We start from the raw sequence: 15,329 nt of genomic DNA, 5'->3' as shown, positions 1-15,329 counted from the left end.
TCTCCAAAATTTCAATAAATCGCTGGTCACTGGAACTAGGGGAATGGTATACAATTCCATAATTTCCTATCTGCATGCCCCTTTCAACTGAAATAGCCAAGAACAAATTATTTTCAACAGCTTCGTTTAACCGAATGTTGAAATTAACTGATTCTTTTGCATAAATTGCAACACCTCCTGTGTGTTTAGAGTGCGACAAACAAAAAACAACTTTGTAACCCGGTATGTTGTACTGGTCAAATGATTCTTCATTAACTATGTGAGTTTCAGAAAGAAAAACCATCTGAGGACGCACGTTTTCTACAAGTAATCGCATTTCTGCGTAATTTGTACAAAGCCCAGCTATATTCAAATAGATTATTGCCAACTTACTTTCACATGTAGTTTTCCGAAATTGCTATTTAGTTTGAAAAATGTTGCTTTTTTGTTTCTCCAGCAATCTCCGATACACAGGACACTGTGTACTATAAGTTGGATGATTTTCATCCAAATTCATTTTTTGTTCCTTTTTTACTTTCAAGCAATTTATACATTTCCATTCTGTTGATGAACACTCAGATGTTTTATGTTTTCCATTACATCTTGAACATGGTTGTTCTTTTTCGCAGTCGGTGCTCTTATGTCCAAATTCTCCACATTTGAAACATCGCAAAACATTAAAGGCTTCAATCACATTACATTTATCCCACCCAACACTTACTTTACCAGCAGTCATCAGGTGGCCATAAGTGTCATGATCAACTTCAATAATCGTGTTATATTTATTATATTTCAAGCGTGGATTTTCATACTTCGCAACAACTTTAACATCAGTGATAGAAATGTTATCATTCTGACTTTTTAAATAATCGATAAAAACCTCAGAGGAATATTGATCGCTCATCCCAATAATTTTCAATTTTGGTTTGATCGGTTTTGGTTTTGGTATTAAACCTCTCTCCAAGATTGCTTTCAATTCTTTGTTTTACATTTTCTACATTATCCCCTTCCGCACATTCAACAATAAAGTTTTAGATATTGTTAAAAAATAAACTAATGAAGATGTTACATTCATGCAAATTTTTTTTAACATTTTTTTTCTTAGAGTTATTACACAACTTTAGAGTTTGGTTACAAACCATAATTTTCTCATTTATAGTGAAAAGCAGATTTTTTTACAAGCATGATTATAAAATTTTGAAATTTGAAAATACTTATTATTTTTTTTTATGAATCTCGTATATGTTTAAATGCGATTCTTGTATAAACTGGATACAAATGATCCGAAGCGAAGCAGCAGTGAGAAGCAGTGTAAGGAAACCTAGTTAACGTTTACATGTCAGCAAACGTTGTTCTAAAAAGTACTAAAAATGTGAATATTCTCATCTACTTTACAATTAGTACCAAAAATAAAAAGTTGTTCATATTCTATAATATTTCTCGCCAATGCACCATGTTCCAGAGAACGAATTTAATTGGAAATTTGCTTCTAGAGCTTAACAGTTTCAATACTGGGCAGACTCGATTATATACATAGACTCGATTATATACATAGACTCGATTATATATGATTCGATTATATATAACTTTGGACTCGATTATATACAGTTTAAAAAACAATTTATCCTTCAAATATGACCTATTTTAAGGGGGTATTGTAGTGTAGAGACATGCATTTCGGACGTTTTTCCGGGCTCCGTAAAAATAAAACGAGAGATATTTTTACTTTCCATTATATCATTATTTGTTCATCTATCTTTTAACAATAAAACAAAAATAAAACGAAGAAAAAATTTTCGTAACTAGAATAGATAAGAGCTGATCGTGCGAGAGGGTTAAAAAAAAGTTGTGCCATGGCGTGCACGATTTCAGCCCATTTGGTTATCTTAAACAAAAAAATCAAACAGATTCTTAATCAGTAAATCATGCGATAGCGGCGCACCTCGGACAAGTCGAAAACATCTTGTTCGACCAAATGGCAGCTGTTTGAAAAACAAAATGCGGTTGAAAACGTTTTTTCTTCCCATTTTATTTAAAATAGTAAAGTGGAGTAAAAATCGTGATTCTGGCAGATTCTAGTTGAGGTTTTGGAATTGTTTGAAATTATATTGCAGCGAAATTCAAAAAGAATTGGTTGTCAAAGATCGAATTGTAAAGTGGTTAGAGAGCTTTAGTTTGGTTGATAGAAACATTCAAGTTTATAATGTATTTTTGGATGAAAATGAGAATAAGTCCTGAAAAATAAGCTTTTAAGTTTTCCACTTCTAAAATGTTACTAGGAAATTTCACAACTGTATGTATTGAATTTTTCTCATCTTTCAAATGAAAGCAATAGAATTGTCATATGTAGCGTAATTTTTGAATGAGAGTCAGTTTAACAGAGCCCGAAACATTGAAAAAATTCAATAATTATGTCATTGTTGAAATATGCGTAGATGGATTGTACCCATCAAATATGATCCTGAAAAAAAATCGGATTTTTTTATGTGAGAAAGGTATTTTCTGACTTCAAGGGGATGAATAAAAAAAAAATATTTTAATATTAAAAAAAAAACAAAAAAATTTATGTAGCAGAAAGGATGCAGGAAAAATACGCATGGCTGCAAAGACCAGGCCATCATCGACGCAGCCATAGTCGGCCAGGCGGTATATAACCAGCGGAACCTAAGTATGGCCTACATCGATTACAGGAAGGCTTATGACTCCATACCTCACTCGTTTCTCGTCCGGGTATTGGAGCTCTACAAAATTGATCCCGTCGTCGTAAGGTTCCTGCAGCATGCGATGAGGCAGTGGAGTACGTCTCTGCACCTCAGTGATGGGGAAAATGTGTTGCAGTCTAGAACGCTGCAGATAAAGAGGGGGATATTCCAAGGCGACTCTTTCAGCCCGCTTTGGTTTTGTCTGGCACTGAACCCCCTCAGTAGGACGCTCAATAGAAACGGTCATGGCTATAAAATAAGGTATGGCGACGGCGCCCACGAAGAAGTGACCCATACCTTTTACATGGACGATCTCAAGGTCTACGCTGATTCACGTCAGCGTCTAGGTGTAGCTATCCGGGTTGTCGAAGACATAAGCAGGGACATCTGTATGGAGTTCGGCCTCGACAAGTGTCGCTGTGTCCACCTGCTGAAAGGACAACTTACCGAATCCGGAGGCTACGAGGTCTATGACGGCGAGTTTATAAGAGACATGGTTCGTGGCGAATCCTATAAATATCTTGGATTCCGACAGCTCACCGGGATTCGCCACTCCGACATCAAGACGGAGCTGCGAGACAAGTTCTTGAGTCGAGTGAACTGTGTCCTGAGGACTTTCCTCAACGCGGGGAACAAGGTACGCGCGATCAACACATTCGCGGTTCCCCTGCTGACCTTCAGTTTTGGTGTAGTCAAATGGAGCAAAACTAACCTAGAGGACCTTGAGAGGAGGATGAGGAAAGCATTCAAAGAGGCCGGAATGCACCATCCTCAATCGGCACTGGAGAGAGTTTCACTACCACGCAAAGAAGGGGGACTTGGAATCGTCGACATTTCTGCACTGTGTGTTGCCCAGGTACGACAACTGCGCGAGTACTTCGCAGAACGCGCCAACCAAAACGCGCTATACCGGGCTGTCTGCGCCGCCGACAGAGGATACAGCGCTCTGCACTTGGCGCAAGCGGAGTACCAACTCAACTGCAATCTGCAGACAGTGGAGGAGAAGATTGCAGCTTGGAAGCAGAAGGCAGTGCATGGTGCCCACCCCCATCAACTGGACCGGCCACACGTCGACAAGGCCGCATCTAATCTGTGGCTAACGCGTGGTGAACTCTCTTCAGTAGTAGAAGCCGACATGATAGCCATCCAGGACAGGATAATGCCGACGAGAAACTGCAGGCGGTACGTCTGGCATCAAGACGTTGATGACATTTGCCGGATGTGCCATCAACCAGGTGAAAACATAGAGCACATTATGGGAGGCTGTCCCGTTTTGGCCAACGCAGCCTACACCGAGCGCCACAACAACGTGGCCCGTATTGTTCATCGACAACTGGCGCTCCAATGTGCTCTACTGGAAGACAACGTACCAAACTACCGGTACCTGCCTGCACATGTCCTGGAAAATGACCGTTTCAAGCTGTACTGGGATCGCACTGTTCTGACCGACCTTTTTTTTTTTTTTTTCTCTATTATAGTGATTTTCAGCACATTTCGGCTGGTTCGTCACTTTTACTTCCATTTTTGGAAGAATGTCGGGAGTGAGAATTGAACTCGTGATCTCTGCGTGAGAGGTATGGATGTTACCACTACGCCAGATCGCCTCCTGCACTGACCGACCTCTCGATCCACCACAACCGCCCAGATATAATGGTTTACGACAAGAGCGACCGCAAAGTCACCATCATCGATGTCGCTATTCCACTGAACCAGAATCTGGAGGAGACCCACGGTCGCAAAATCTGCAAGTACCGACCATTGGCCGTGGAGCTCAAGGAACTGTGGGGGCTAAGGGAGGTCCCAAGAATTGTTCCAGTCGTTCTCTCTGGAACTGGAATTATCCCGAAGACACTTCTGGAAGCGCTAAAGGTGTTGAACATCGAGAAGGAATTGGCCGGCATCCAAAAGTCGGTCATCCTTAGCACCTGCGCGATTGTCCGACAATTCCTCGGTCAGGACTAAAACAGCACGAGCATGCAGATACGTGCATTCCGCAGAGCCTAGTCCCCCTTTGGCATTCAGAAGCCCGGGGGCAGGTGAAAATTCTGGCTAGGTTCGCCTAGTTAAGAAGTGAGATAAGTCTGCCAATAATAATATGTATAAAAAACAAACAAAAAAAATACTCGATTTTATGCAGTGAAAAGAAATCGAAGACTGTATATAATCGAGTCCGCCCTGTATGTTTAAAAATATTATCTTTATAAATAGAGGTTAGCGTAGTTCAACAATGTTGTAGTCACAGTTATTTTAATCAACTTTGAAGAACAAAGTATTTTTTTATCTTTTGATACAACCGATTTAGTGCTTTTTTACTAAGTTCCAATGTTCACCCACGGAAAAACGTTTTTTTCTCTAAAGTTTATATTTAAAAAAGTACATCAAAGCTGTCCTAGAACGACTTTCAGTGTTTTTCAAGACAAACATTTTGTAATGCATCATTTGTCAATACCTTAACCCAAAGTTATTGATGGTTTTTAACCCAAAACTCATGATTTTCATTTTAGTTTAGTCAAATACAGAAAAAATAACATAATAATTTCACATTATATAGAGTCAAATATGCTCTTTCTAATTCCGCCAACAAACTTTTATTTTATGTTTACTCCTGAAAGAACGGCAAACAAATGAAGAGGGGGTATTTTTGGGGAAGAAATATCAATACCTTTGAGTAGAATTATAATATTGACAAGGTCTGCATCGCAAAATGTTTACCTCAGTAAGTTCTAAAAGTTTTCTCAAGACAGTTTGCATGTGGAATTTGAAATATCAAAGTTAGAGTAAAAAACCGTCTTTTCATAGTTAGCCTAATGTAACTTAGAACAAAAGCGCTAAATTGATTGCATTTAAAGATAGAAAAGCAAACTTTGTTCTACAAAGTTGATTAAAATAACTGGGACTACAACATTGTGGAACTATGTTTTCCAATAAATGCAGCAGATAGCATCGATAATCAATCCTGTTATGAGATATTAATAATAATACAATTTTTGTTATATTTGGATGCTCTGCACGACAAAAGCGCGGGGATATTTTGTTTTTCGCCATTCAAAAGGAATATTGATTGTAATGTATTTTGATTCAAAGTTGAAAAAAAATCAATGAAGAATGTTATGAAACCAATTTTATTTGGTGGCTTTAACATTATTTAGTCACTAGTGTGAACGACCTGATAGATAAGTAATTTAATGATTTCTGTGTTGATGAAAGATTCATGCTGAAAAATATATTTTTTTCGTGTTTGCACCTTATTTTTAGTCCTTTAATACGTTATCTGCGATTTTCGTTATCCGCGGTGAACTTGCCCGACTATTCCACAGATAACCGGGATTCTACTGTACCTCCCTGGAAGCAAATTATTCGTATTGCGAGCGACATCGATCTTTCTGAACGAATAACGATCCAATTATTTATGGCCCTTTCGACATTCCTATACTTCCGAGTGAACATCAATGTTTCCTTCTTTTTTTTAGAAGGCATGACATTCCTAAAGTTAGAACTATATCAAGCATAGACATTAACCAAAATGGATTTCCCATGACAAAGTCCCATCAAATCTTTATTTGATTATTGCTTCCGAAACCGAATCGATCCGCAGAACGACAATGTATTGAATCAATCCCATGACGCTGGGGTGCTTGAAACATCCGAAATCGTCCACTAGAAGTTCTGTACTATACAAAAACGTTTGTTACGTTGCGTTTTATCATTTATTCTCCACCATTTGCAGGAAAAATGCTAACATCATAATGGCAGAATCAATGTATCGTGGGTGATCCAGGATGACGGTTATATACTAATGTCCCTTTCTTTGAAAGTCGCGACTAAAAAAAACTTTGATATCATAGCTCAAAAACGAAAAAAAACACATCTTGGATATGTTATGTAAGAAATCCCCAACTTTCAAGAAAAAATATTTAAAAAATATAGCACCCTTGGTCCCGAAACCATGTAAACTATAAAAAACTAATATAATCAATAATCACGAAAACAAAACCCTGAATACCACTGAAAATCAGATCCACGCAACACACCGATAGATGGGAATTAAATGATATGTAAACAGAAACACACACATCCCTACACTAAATTCCCCTAAACAACACTGATGATACTCGTAGGGGGCGTTGCCAATGTTCCAGTTTAAACTGGATTCTTCCAGTTTTTTTCCTAGATCCAGTTAAGCAGTTAAATCCTAAAATTTTCCAGTTTTTTCAAATATCATTCAGTTTTATCCAGTTTTTTATATGTGTGTTTCAATTGAAAAAAATTCGCAATGCATAAATATTACCTCTTCCAGGGTGGGCACAACAAAATCTTTGTTTTTGATCCAAAAAAAAATTTTCATCTTAGTTTTTTTTTCAACAAATCTGTATAGATAACTGTATCAAAGTACAATTTTGAAAAATAATCTTAGCTCCAGTATCATTTAGTTAATACTGTAATTTAGTATGTATTAATATTGGGCGATCTTCGATCGATATTTAGAAGTTCAAGGCAAACGACACAAGATTAAAATTCTGGAAAATTATTTTATTCTGGATGCTGAGGAACAAAACAAAATGTTTCGATGTTTGAATGGAGATATGTTCAATATTCTCTGTTAGAATGAGAAGATAAATGGGGGAAAAGGCTTTTGATTTTTAAAATTTTATGTTATGTTTTAAATTTTATTTTATGGATTTATTCAATGAATCGATCCCTAAGCCGTTTAGATTTGTATGGCAGACCCTAAGGGGTGGTGGAGATTTTAGGGGGCAAGAAACATATAGGTGGTTAAACACTCCTCCCACCCCTGAAGTGGGGGGGGTCCAGCTGCCACAGAAATGAAACACAAATTCATGCTTACCTCGAGAGCTAATCAAGCAAGTGAAACCAAATTAAGCATATGGAGGTTTTAGGGTGCAATAAATGTTTCTATGATGATTAGACTCTCCACCCCTCTCTCTAAGGGGGGGCTGCCATACAAATGAAACACAAATTTCTGAATTACTCGAGAATTAATCAAGCAAACGAAACCAAATTTAGCATGTGGAGGTTTTAGGATGCAATAAATATTTCTATGGTGGTTAGACACTCCTCCCGCTCTCTAAGGGTGGGCTGTCATACAAATGAAACACGAATTCCTGCATAACTCGAAAAATAATCAAGCACGACTTGGGATGTAAGGGTTCTTGGGTATGAGAAATGTTTCTATAATGTTATAACACCCCTCCCTTCTCTGGAATGGAGAATAAAAATATTACACATATTTCAACCAAAAATATTCCAACCAAACATGACAATTGAAAATTTTCGGAAAACTCTGAAGGAAAAAGGGAAAATTCGGAAAATTAAATTCCCGTATGTTCTACAATAACATAGTGACAAGTGTTGTTAGTCCATTTGATGTTTGCGCTAGCGAAATTGATCTTTGTTCGAAACTGGAAATGGATTTTAATGTGATGAAACGCACTCCTATATCTTCTTCTATCTATACAAAAAAAAGGATTGTCGGATGTGTTGATAAGAGCAGAACTCGAGGAAGGAATTGTCCGATTTAGGGATGTCTTTATTCTATCATATTTTCTGTATAAAACATTTATTCCATATAACGGAGAAACATGTTATTTGCAAGTAATTGAAAAATCTTGAACGAGAATTTTATCTGGAAATAATCTGATATTATAACGATGAGTTTTGTTAGAAATACTAGGCATTTTACAGTAAATGGTGAATCCAACGGGGTCGAATAGAAGATCAATCAATGAACAGTTCTGCGATTGGACCTATGAACTTGCTCATAGTAAGAAAACGTGAATGTTTGAAGGTATTGATAGCAAATAACAAATTTCGGGCGAGACGAAGTTTGCCGGTTCAGCTACTTATAAAGTTTTCGGTCTGGAAGCACTACATGATAATGAAATGCTTCTCTTTCAACAACAAGAAATTGTCTATCTAGAAAATTATCTTTCTCTCCCACAGTTACCATCCCATCGACTTCACATTGAGTGATTAAACTTCATGGACGCGTCGCGCTTGTAGTGCTGTCATACAAACAAAATCGGATGACCTAATACGGCTGCTCTTGTAGGTGTAACATTTGGCGCAAAAACAAAATAGAAATCTTGTTCCGTATGACCGGAAGCGCCGGGCGCGTCTCAATAGATTGCGTGCATCAAATTTTCCACCTTCTCCGCCACGTATCTTATCGCGAAGAAGAAAAACAGTCAAACAGCAGCAGCAACAACAACAACAATAACAGAAAAATAGAGAACTTGAGACGGAAACTCGTGAAAGTTTTCCTCTCTCTTGTCGGTAATCGTCCAACGTGTGTCGACGGTCCTTTCCGCCAGGGACCGTGAAGTGTTTTGTTTTATTGCAAGGCAAAGAGAAGAAAACGTGAAAAATACGATGGAATTGAAGGAAACATCGAGCGAATAGAAAACAAGTGTAAATTGATATTTATTGTTGGTGGGATCTTTGAGTTGGCTTGGGTGGGTTGGTGTATGTGGATGTTCGAGACTTCTGTGTCCACTTTTTGCTGTCGGCTCGCTTCAGATCCTGGCTCCGTTCCCCTCTTCGACGGTGGCCTATTAATCCTGCCGATGGAAGAATAACAATCAGTGAACTGAACACAGAAATAGCTTTGGAGCGGGGGAGTGTGCAGCGCAAAGGTCAAACCGAAGACGTATCTATTGAAGAAGATTTTTATTTTCCGTGCAGGTTTACGTTTGCAACTAGATTCGGACAGCTGTAGCGGATAATTGGGTAAGTTTTTTTTATTACTCTTCTTATTTGCGCCAGATACATTACGAGTTGATGTGTTTCAGCAAATTGGGTTTCAGCTTTTCATTCAGTTCACATGAGGCGAGAATAGGTTTCAATTGTCAATGGATTATGTAGAGGATTCCAGATTCTATTGAACGCGGGACAAGCAAAGATAATCATTGTATATTGTGGCTAATGGATTCACTGGAACTTCTCTACAAAAGCTTCTGAGATGATCAATCCAGTACATTACCTCAGAAACAAATATTGTTGAAACTAAATCTTTCATGAATAAAAGCGTCTCATTTGTGTTCTCCCTTCCATAGTTAACAAGTATTTTTACTCATCGTACGAAACCAAATATTTTACAATTTCCTTCGCCGTTCGAAAGTTGTATCTTACCTATGAAGCCTCGATTCCGTACATAGCTATTATAAAATTCCCAAGGAACACAGCTAAATAATTAATTCTGCTTCATTCCCAGAAGCCCAATTGAGAGGGCAGAAGAGTTTTAAAAATTAATCACTTCCCCCCAATCAGCCTCATCGGAAATAGGGGAAACTCTCCAAGCGTCTGTTAATATTGAATGCGTCATTTCGGCCCGACTAATGTAATTCACTGACGTCGACCAGACTCGCCTCTTTCTCTATCGGTCAATAAATAAAGTCCGAATTTGCAAGTCACTGGCAAAAACTTTCCTATCGGTGACCTGTCGATCTCGTTGAGAAAGCTGCAAAGTAACGTCCAAAAAAATGGATCCAAATTTTGATAAACTTCCTAGCATGATAAATATACCAATATAGGCCGATAATAATAACTTCCCTCCTAATGTGATCGATCGAACCTGATGAAATAATGGACCGACGCAAACAGCCAGAGTCCACACAGAAACCGGAATGATATGCTAAGCCGGGCGAAAAATTTAAACGAACCATCCTTTTCCAAGCTTTTAATGAACCTACCGCACTATAAAAAGTTCCCCTATTTTATGTTGGTTTCATTTAGCGCCATCGCCTCTATGATATGGAACAATGCCGACGATTTCAGCTGAAAGTTTCCGTCTTTCCCCACTTAGGCACACACCCAAGCATCAACATTTCAGGCGGGCATTCAGTTACTTTTGCCGCTTGTGTTCGTCCTTTGTCGAGTATGCCCGGGAGAGAGAAAAATCATCACCTGTGAACTACACCTCTTTTTGATCGTTGCTGTACCGGAAAAATGTTCCTCGTAGTTTTGCTTCCTTTCACGCTGACCTGACAAGCACACAAACGTTTCGGTGTGCGCTAGTTAGTGCCGACGGTATGTTCAACCCACGGCCAACACAGGTCAGGCGTAGAATGGATCATCACTGCCGACACGTGTTGAAGTTTGCGGATTTCCCAGTTCGGCGGTGATTTTGTAACTAGATTAGGGCAGGCTAGTCACTGCAGGGCTTTTGCGCTCGACACACCAATCAATTGTGTCTGATTGAGTACAGATAGGAAAAATTGTTTTATCGTTCCATGTCGAAATAGCGGTGGAATAGGAACAAGAACATTCCATCTGAAAATCAGGATGCGTTTTCTGATAGATGATACTACTAAGCCAATATTTGAGAATAAAATCATATCCAATTTAAAAATCTTTATTATCCTAGGCACTGTTGATGACGACGGACCGAATCGTTTTTGCAGAATGATTATGTTTTACTGGTGCCAGAAGAGTATGGTCTATTATGAGCTAAGAAACGATGTAAACTATACTAAACACTACCAATAGCAATTGATCGGTTTAAACTCGTACAAAGATGCGAAAAATTGTTCACATCGTTCGATGATTCGATTCAGTTTGAATCAGAGAAAATAAAAAAAAAAATCAAAGCATATTAAATAGCAAGTCAGCCATTCCATGCCAAACCGATATAGTGGTTCTCATATTTTCGCTAAATTCGGTAGTTTTATTCCTTACCGCAAAATATTAGACTCGCATTTTTTATTTTATCATACTTTTTTTTCAAATTGAAGCTAATAAGCTAGTCTTCTTTGAAAAATGTAAAACAGAAAAGAAATGTGTAAAATTGTTTATCTTTTCATTAAACAAAGTTTATTTAAAAAAACGATTGTACCGTTTTGTCTCATATTCCCAACAGTCTCAAATTCCGAACACTTCATTTTTAAATGTAAATTTACTAAAATGTTATGTCATAAATAATTGAACAATGAAAACACAGACACTCTTTGAGGTATAGGCTTCATTTTGTCATCATTCACAGGTATCGATACAGCCTATAATTTATAATATTAGACATTTGCGAAAAAGTGGCAGTCAAAACCAACGATAAAATGTTTACGTTAGCAAATTCCGTAAAAAACAAGCATAGTTCATTTTTTAGCTTTTGTAGTTGTTCCAACTATTTTGTTTGTTGTTTTCATGTTAAGTGCTAGAGAATGTATGAACCTACAATAAACGGGTAAAATGATATTTTATGCAGAAATCTTCATTAAAAGTAATATTTAAGTAGTGTTAGGAATATGAATCAAGTTTCTACGAATGATTCAAATTCCAAACACTTCATTTTCAAATGTGAATTTGCTGAACTTAAATGTTATAAATAATTGAATAATCAAAACCCAGAAATTCTTTGAGTTATAGCCTTTATTTGAACATCATTTACAGGTATCGATACAGCCTATAATTTATAATATTTTATACATTTGCAAAAAAGAGACAGACAAAACCGACGCTAAAATGTTTGCGTTAGCAAATTCTGTAAAAAACAAGCATCGTTAATTGTTCAATTTTTGTAGCTTTTACAACTATTTTGTTTGTAGTTTTCATGTTAAGGACTACACCCAAACTAGCGTTGGCAGAAAACATGCCATCTTTGGCAGAAAAGATGCCATTTCCTGGTCATGAGAGTCAAATGCGCAAATAATGAGCTAATTTGAAGCTTAAAAATGGTTTGTATGTATGCGAGCAGACATCTCTTTCTGTTTTCTTTTCTCTTTTCATTTGGGGTTGTGCAAAAATAAAGTCCATACTACGACAATGGGGATCGAACCAAGGCCGGCAGGAATGCGAAGTTACTTTACACGACCACGCTATCCATATAGCTGCCAGCGCTATTATAAAGTAGCGTGATAATATTACACCTCATCATAAAATGAAGTTGGAAGGTGTTTTCTAAGACGATAAAGAAGAACATGAATGAGAATATATCTTTCTCTGTCTGGGCCGTGTATTTGGCAAACTATACGAAAAGCTTTCATTTAAATGTGTCTCCTGTTTCGCTCCCTCATATTGGATCTAGCATATATATTATACAAATGATATACATGTATTGGGGAGTAGAAAATTTTATGTAATCTTTCAGCTCATTTAATGTAATAAATCGGGATGCCAGAAAATGTGCTAAAAATTAACTTTGGGTGTAGAAATCGTAAGAATCTACAATAAATGGATGTAATAAAATTATATTTTATGCAGAAATCTTCATTCAAATTAGTGTTCGGAATATGAGTAAAGTTTCTACGCATGATCCAAATTGCGAACACTTCATTTTTAAATGTTAATTTACTGAACTTTAATGTTATAAATAATTTAATATTCAACAGCCTGACATTCTTTGGGTTATAGACTTCATTTTAACATCATTTACAGTTATCGATACCGATATAGCGCCCTTGGTCCCGAAATCTTGTAAACTATAAGAACCAAATACAATCAATAATTTTTTTTACGAGAATAACATTTTTCCAAGATTAGCTAATTGACTTTAAATTGATATATCGATCATATGAATCGGTCCAGTAGTGAAAAGTTATGATTTAAAAAAAAACTGCATCTTTGCTGTTCGGAATTTGAGACAAAAGCGATCAAGCATATTTTTAGTTTTTCACTATGAATATGTATATGTAAATCAATTTAATTGTAGTCAAATGAAAAAGAAGGCTCTATTGTATCTGAAAATCAAATTAATTTCGTGAAAGAGTACAATTGAGTAATGAGACACTATTTAATGGCCATCAAAGCTCAAGTGTTCGGAACATGAGACAAACGGTATTGAAAATTCTAAAAATATGTATGATAGTATGTACTATCAAGTAGTCACCTATACATCGGATGAAAAATACTACTACTAGAGGGAAAGAGTTTTCCACACAACGATTTAATTTTTTTTTCTTAATTCTTTACAAAAAATTATAATTTCAAAACTATGATACCTGCAAAATTCATGTCAAAAGACGAAATGTAGGAAATTGTTTAAATCTTCACAAAAAATACCAAATTTTTTTTGGAAAAAAATTTCGCTGGCAAAAAAGTTATTTAAAAAATTTTAAAAAAATAATTAAAATTATATATATATGAATGGCCCTTACATTTTCCAACAAGTCGTCCATATATCGGAAGATGGGCACTTTTACAGGGAGAAAGTTTTTCGAGCAACAACTTTTTCATGTTTTCTTTGAAAAAAATACAACTTATCCTAACTTTGTTTAAAGTCATGATAGCGATATAGTGTATTCGATAAAGTTTTAGCCCCTGTTAAAATATAAACCTTTGTCAAAGACATCAACTTTCTATCTTTTATAGTTTTTGGAATATAAGTCATTTTTGTATGAAGACTCATGAAAAAATAATGTTTTGCTCGTAACATTTTTGTGTGTAAATTCTCACGTTTGACATGTTCTTGACATGTTTCTAAATAGAGAAAAGTTAGCAGAGCATGTATTATTTATACATAAGAATGTTACGAATTAGGAAGTAATTATCTCAAAAAAAAATTGATGTTCGAAAAACTTTTTCCATGTAAATGTGCCCATCGTCCGATGTATGGAAAACTTGTAGGAAATTTTAAGGGCTATTTATATCACCGGGAATAAGTGATAGTCGCTAGGGGCGAGGTCTGGGGAGTAAGGAGGATGCTCGAACACAGTCCATTTGAATTTTCTTTCAATTGCTCTTGAGTTACGCGAGCAAAATGGGGCCGCGCATTATCGTGGATGAGGAGCACTCCTTTCGTCAATAAACCTGGCCTTTTGTTCTTAATCGCGGTTCTTAATCGGTCCAAAACTTCACAATAGAACGGTGATGAAACAGGCGTTCGGCGATCAACGATTCGATAACACTGAAGAAATCCGTGATACAGTTACATCGTACTTCAAAAAGTTGGACGCTATGCACTTTGCGCTCGGAATAGAAAAAAAACTCGTGCCACGCTATGAAAAATGCCACGAACGTTACGGCGTTTACTTAGAAAAATAGAAAATAAAACGTAGATTACGAAAATCACCTTGTTTTTTGTCCTAACTTTATTTTTCCGAGATTTCTGAGGCACTGAAACTTATTTTTTAACGACCCTCGTATAAAAAAAATATTTAGAAGAAAAAATAATAATAATAATAAATAATACTAGCTGACCCGGTGAATTTCGTCCCGCCCAAAATTATTGTTTTGATATGAATATTTCAGAACATATTTCTAAACTTTTTCTCATCATAACATTGTTCTATGGGCAGAATACAAAAAATACAACAAAATGAAGACGACTCTTCTTCGGATTTTGCGATTAGCAACACATTTGGGCTTCCTTTTTTGTTTATATAGAGAGGAATGCGTTATTCCGCATGAAAATCCATTTCCACCTTCAAACAAAGATCAATTTCGTTGGCGCAAACATCGAATGGACTAACAACGCTTATCATGATATAATTTTCGAACACATTCGCGGTTCCCCGGCTGTCCTTCAATTATGGTGTAGTCAAGTAGAGCAAAACTGACCTAGAGGACCTTGAGAGGAGGATGAGGAAAGCACTAAAAGAGGCCGGAATGCACCAAAGTTTGTAATGTGGTGTAATATTCTCATGCACAGCGCTGTCAATGTTTCAGTTTGAACTGGATTCATCCAGTTGTTTTTCCACG

General features: G+C 36.7%; 2 protein-coding genes across 5 annotated transcripts in view; one reads left to right on the top strand and one right to left on the bottom strand.

Moving 5' to 3' along the window:
• The window catches only part of LOC129780067 (connectin-like), a 710,069-nt gene that overhangs the window by 395,904 nt on the left and 298,836 nt on the right, over positions 1 to 15,329 (bottom strand). The gene's annotated exons all lie outside the window — the stretch shown is intronic.
• The window catches only part of LOC129780066 (connectin-like), a 317,103-nt gene that overhangs the window by 8,744 nt on the left and 293,030 nt on the right, over positions 1 to 15,329 (top strand). For all 3 annotated transcript variants that reach the window (XM_055787965.1, XM_055787963.1, XM_055787964.1), the window contains exon 2: positions 8,643 to 9,428. The gene's annotated coding sequence lies outside the window, so the exon portion shown is untranslated. The remainder of the gene's footprint in view (positions 1 to 8,642; positions 9,429 to 15,329) is intronic.

The sequence above is a fragment of the Toxorhynchites rutilus genome, chromosome 3, assembly GCF_029784135.1.
Source record: "Toxorhynchites rutilus septentrionalis strain SRP chromosome 3, ASM2978413v1, whole genome shotgun sequence".
NCBI lineage: Eukaryota > Metazoa > Arthropoda > Insecta > Diptera > Culicidae > Toxorhynchites > Toxorhynchites rutilus.
Note: the sequence above shows the minus strand (reverse complement) of the source record. Positions and strands in the feature narration are given on the sequence as shown.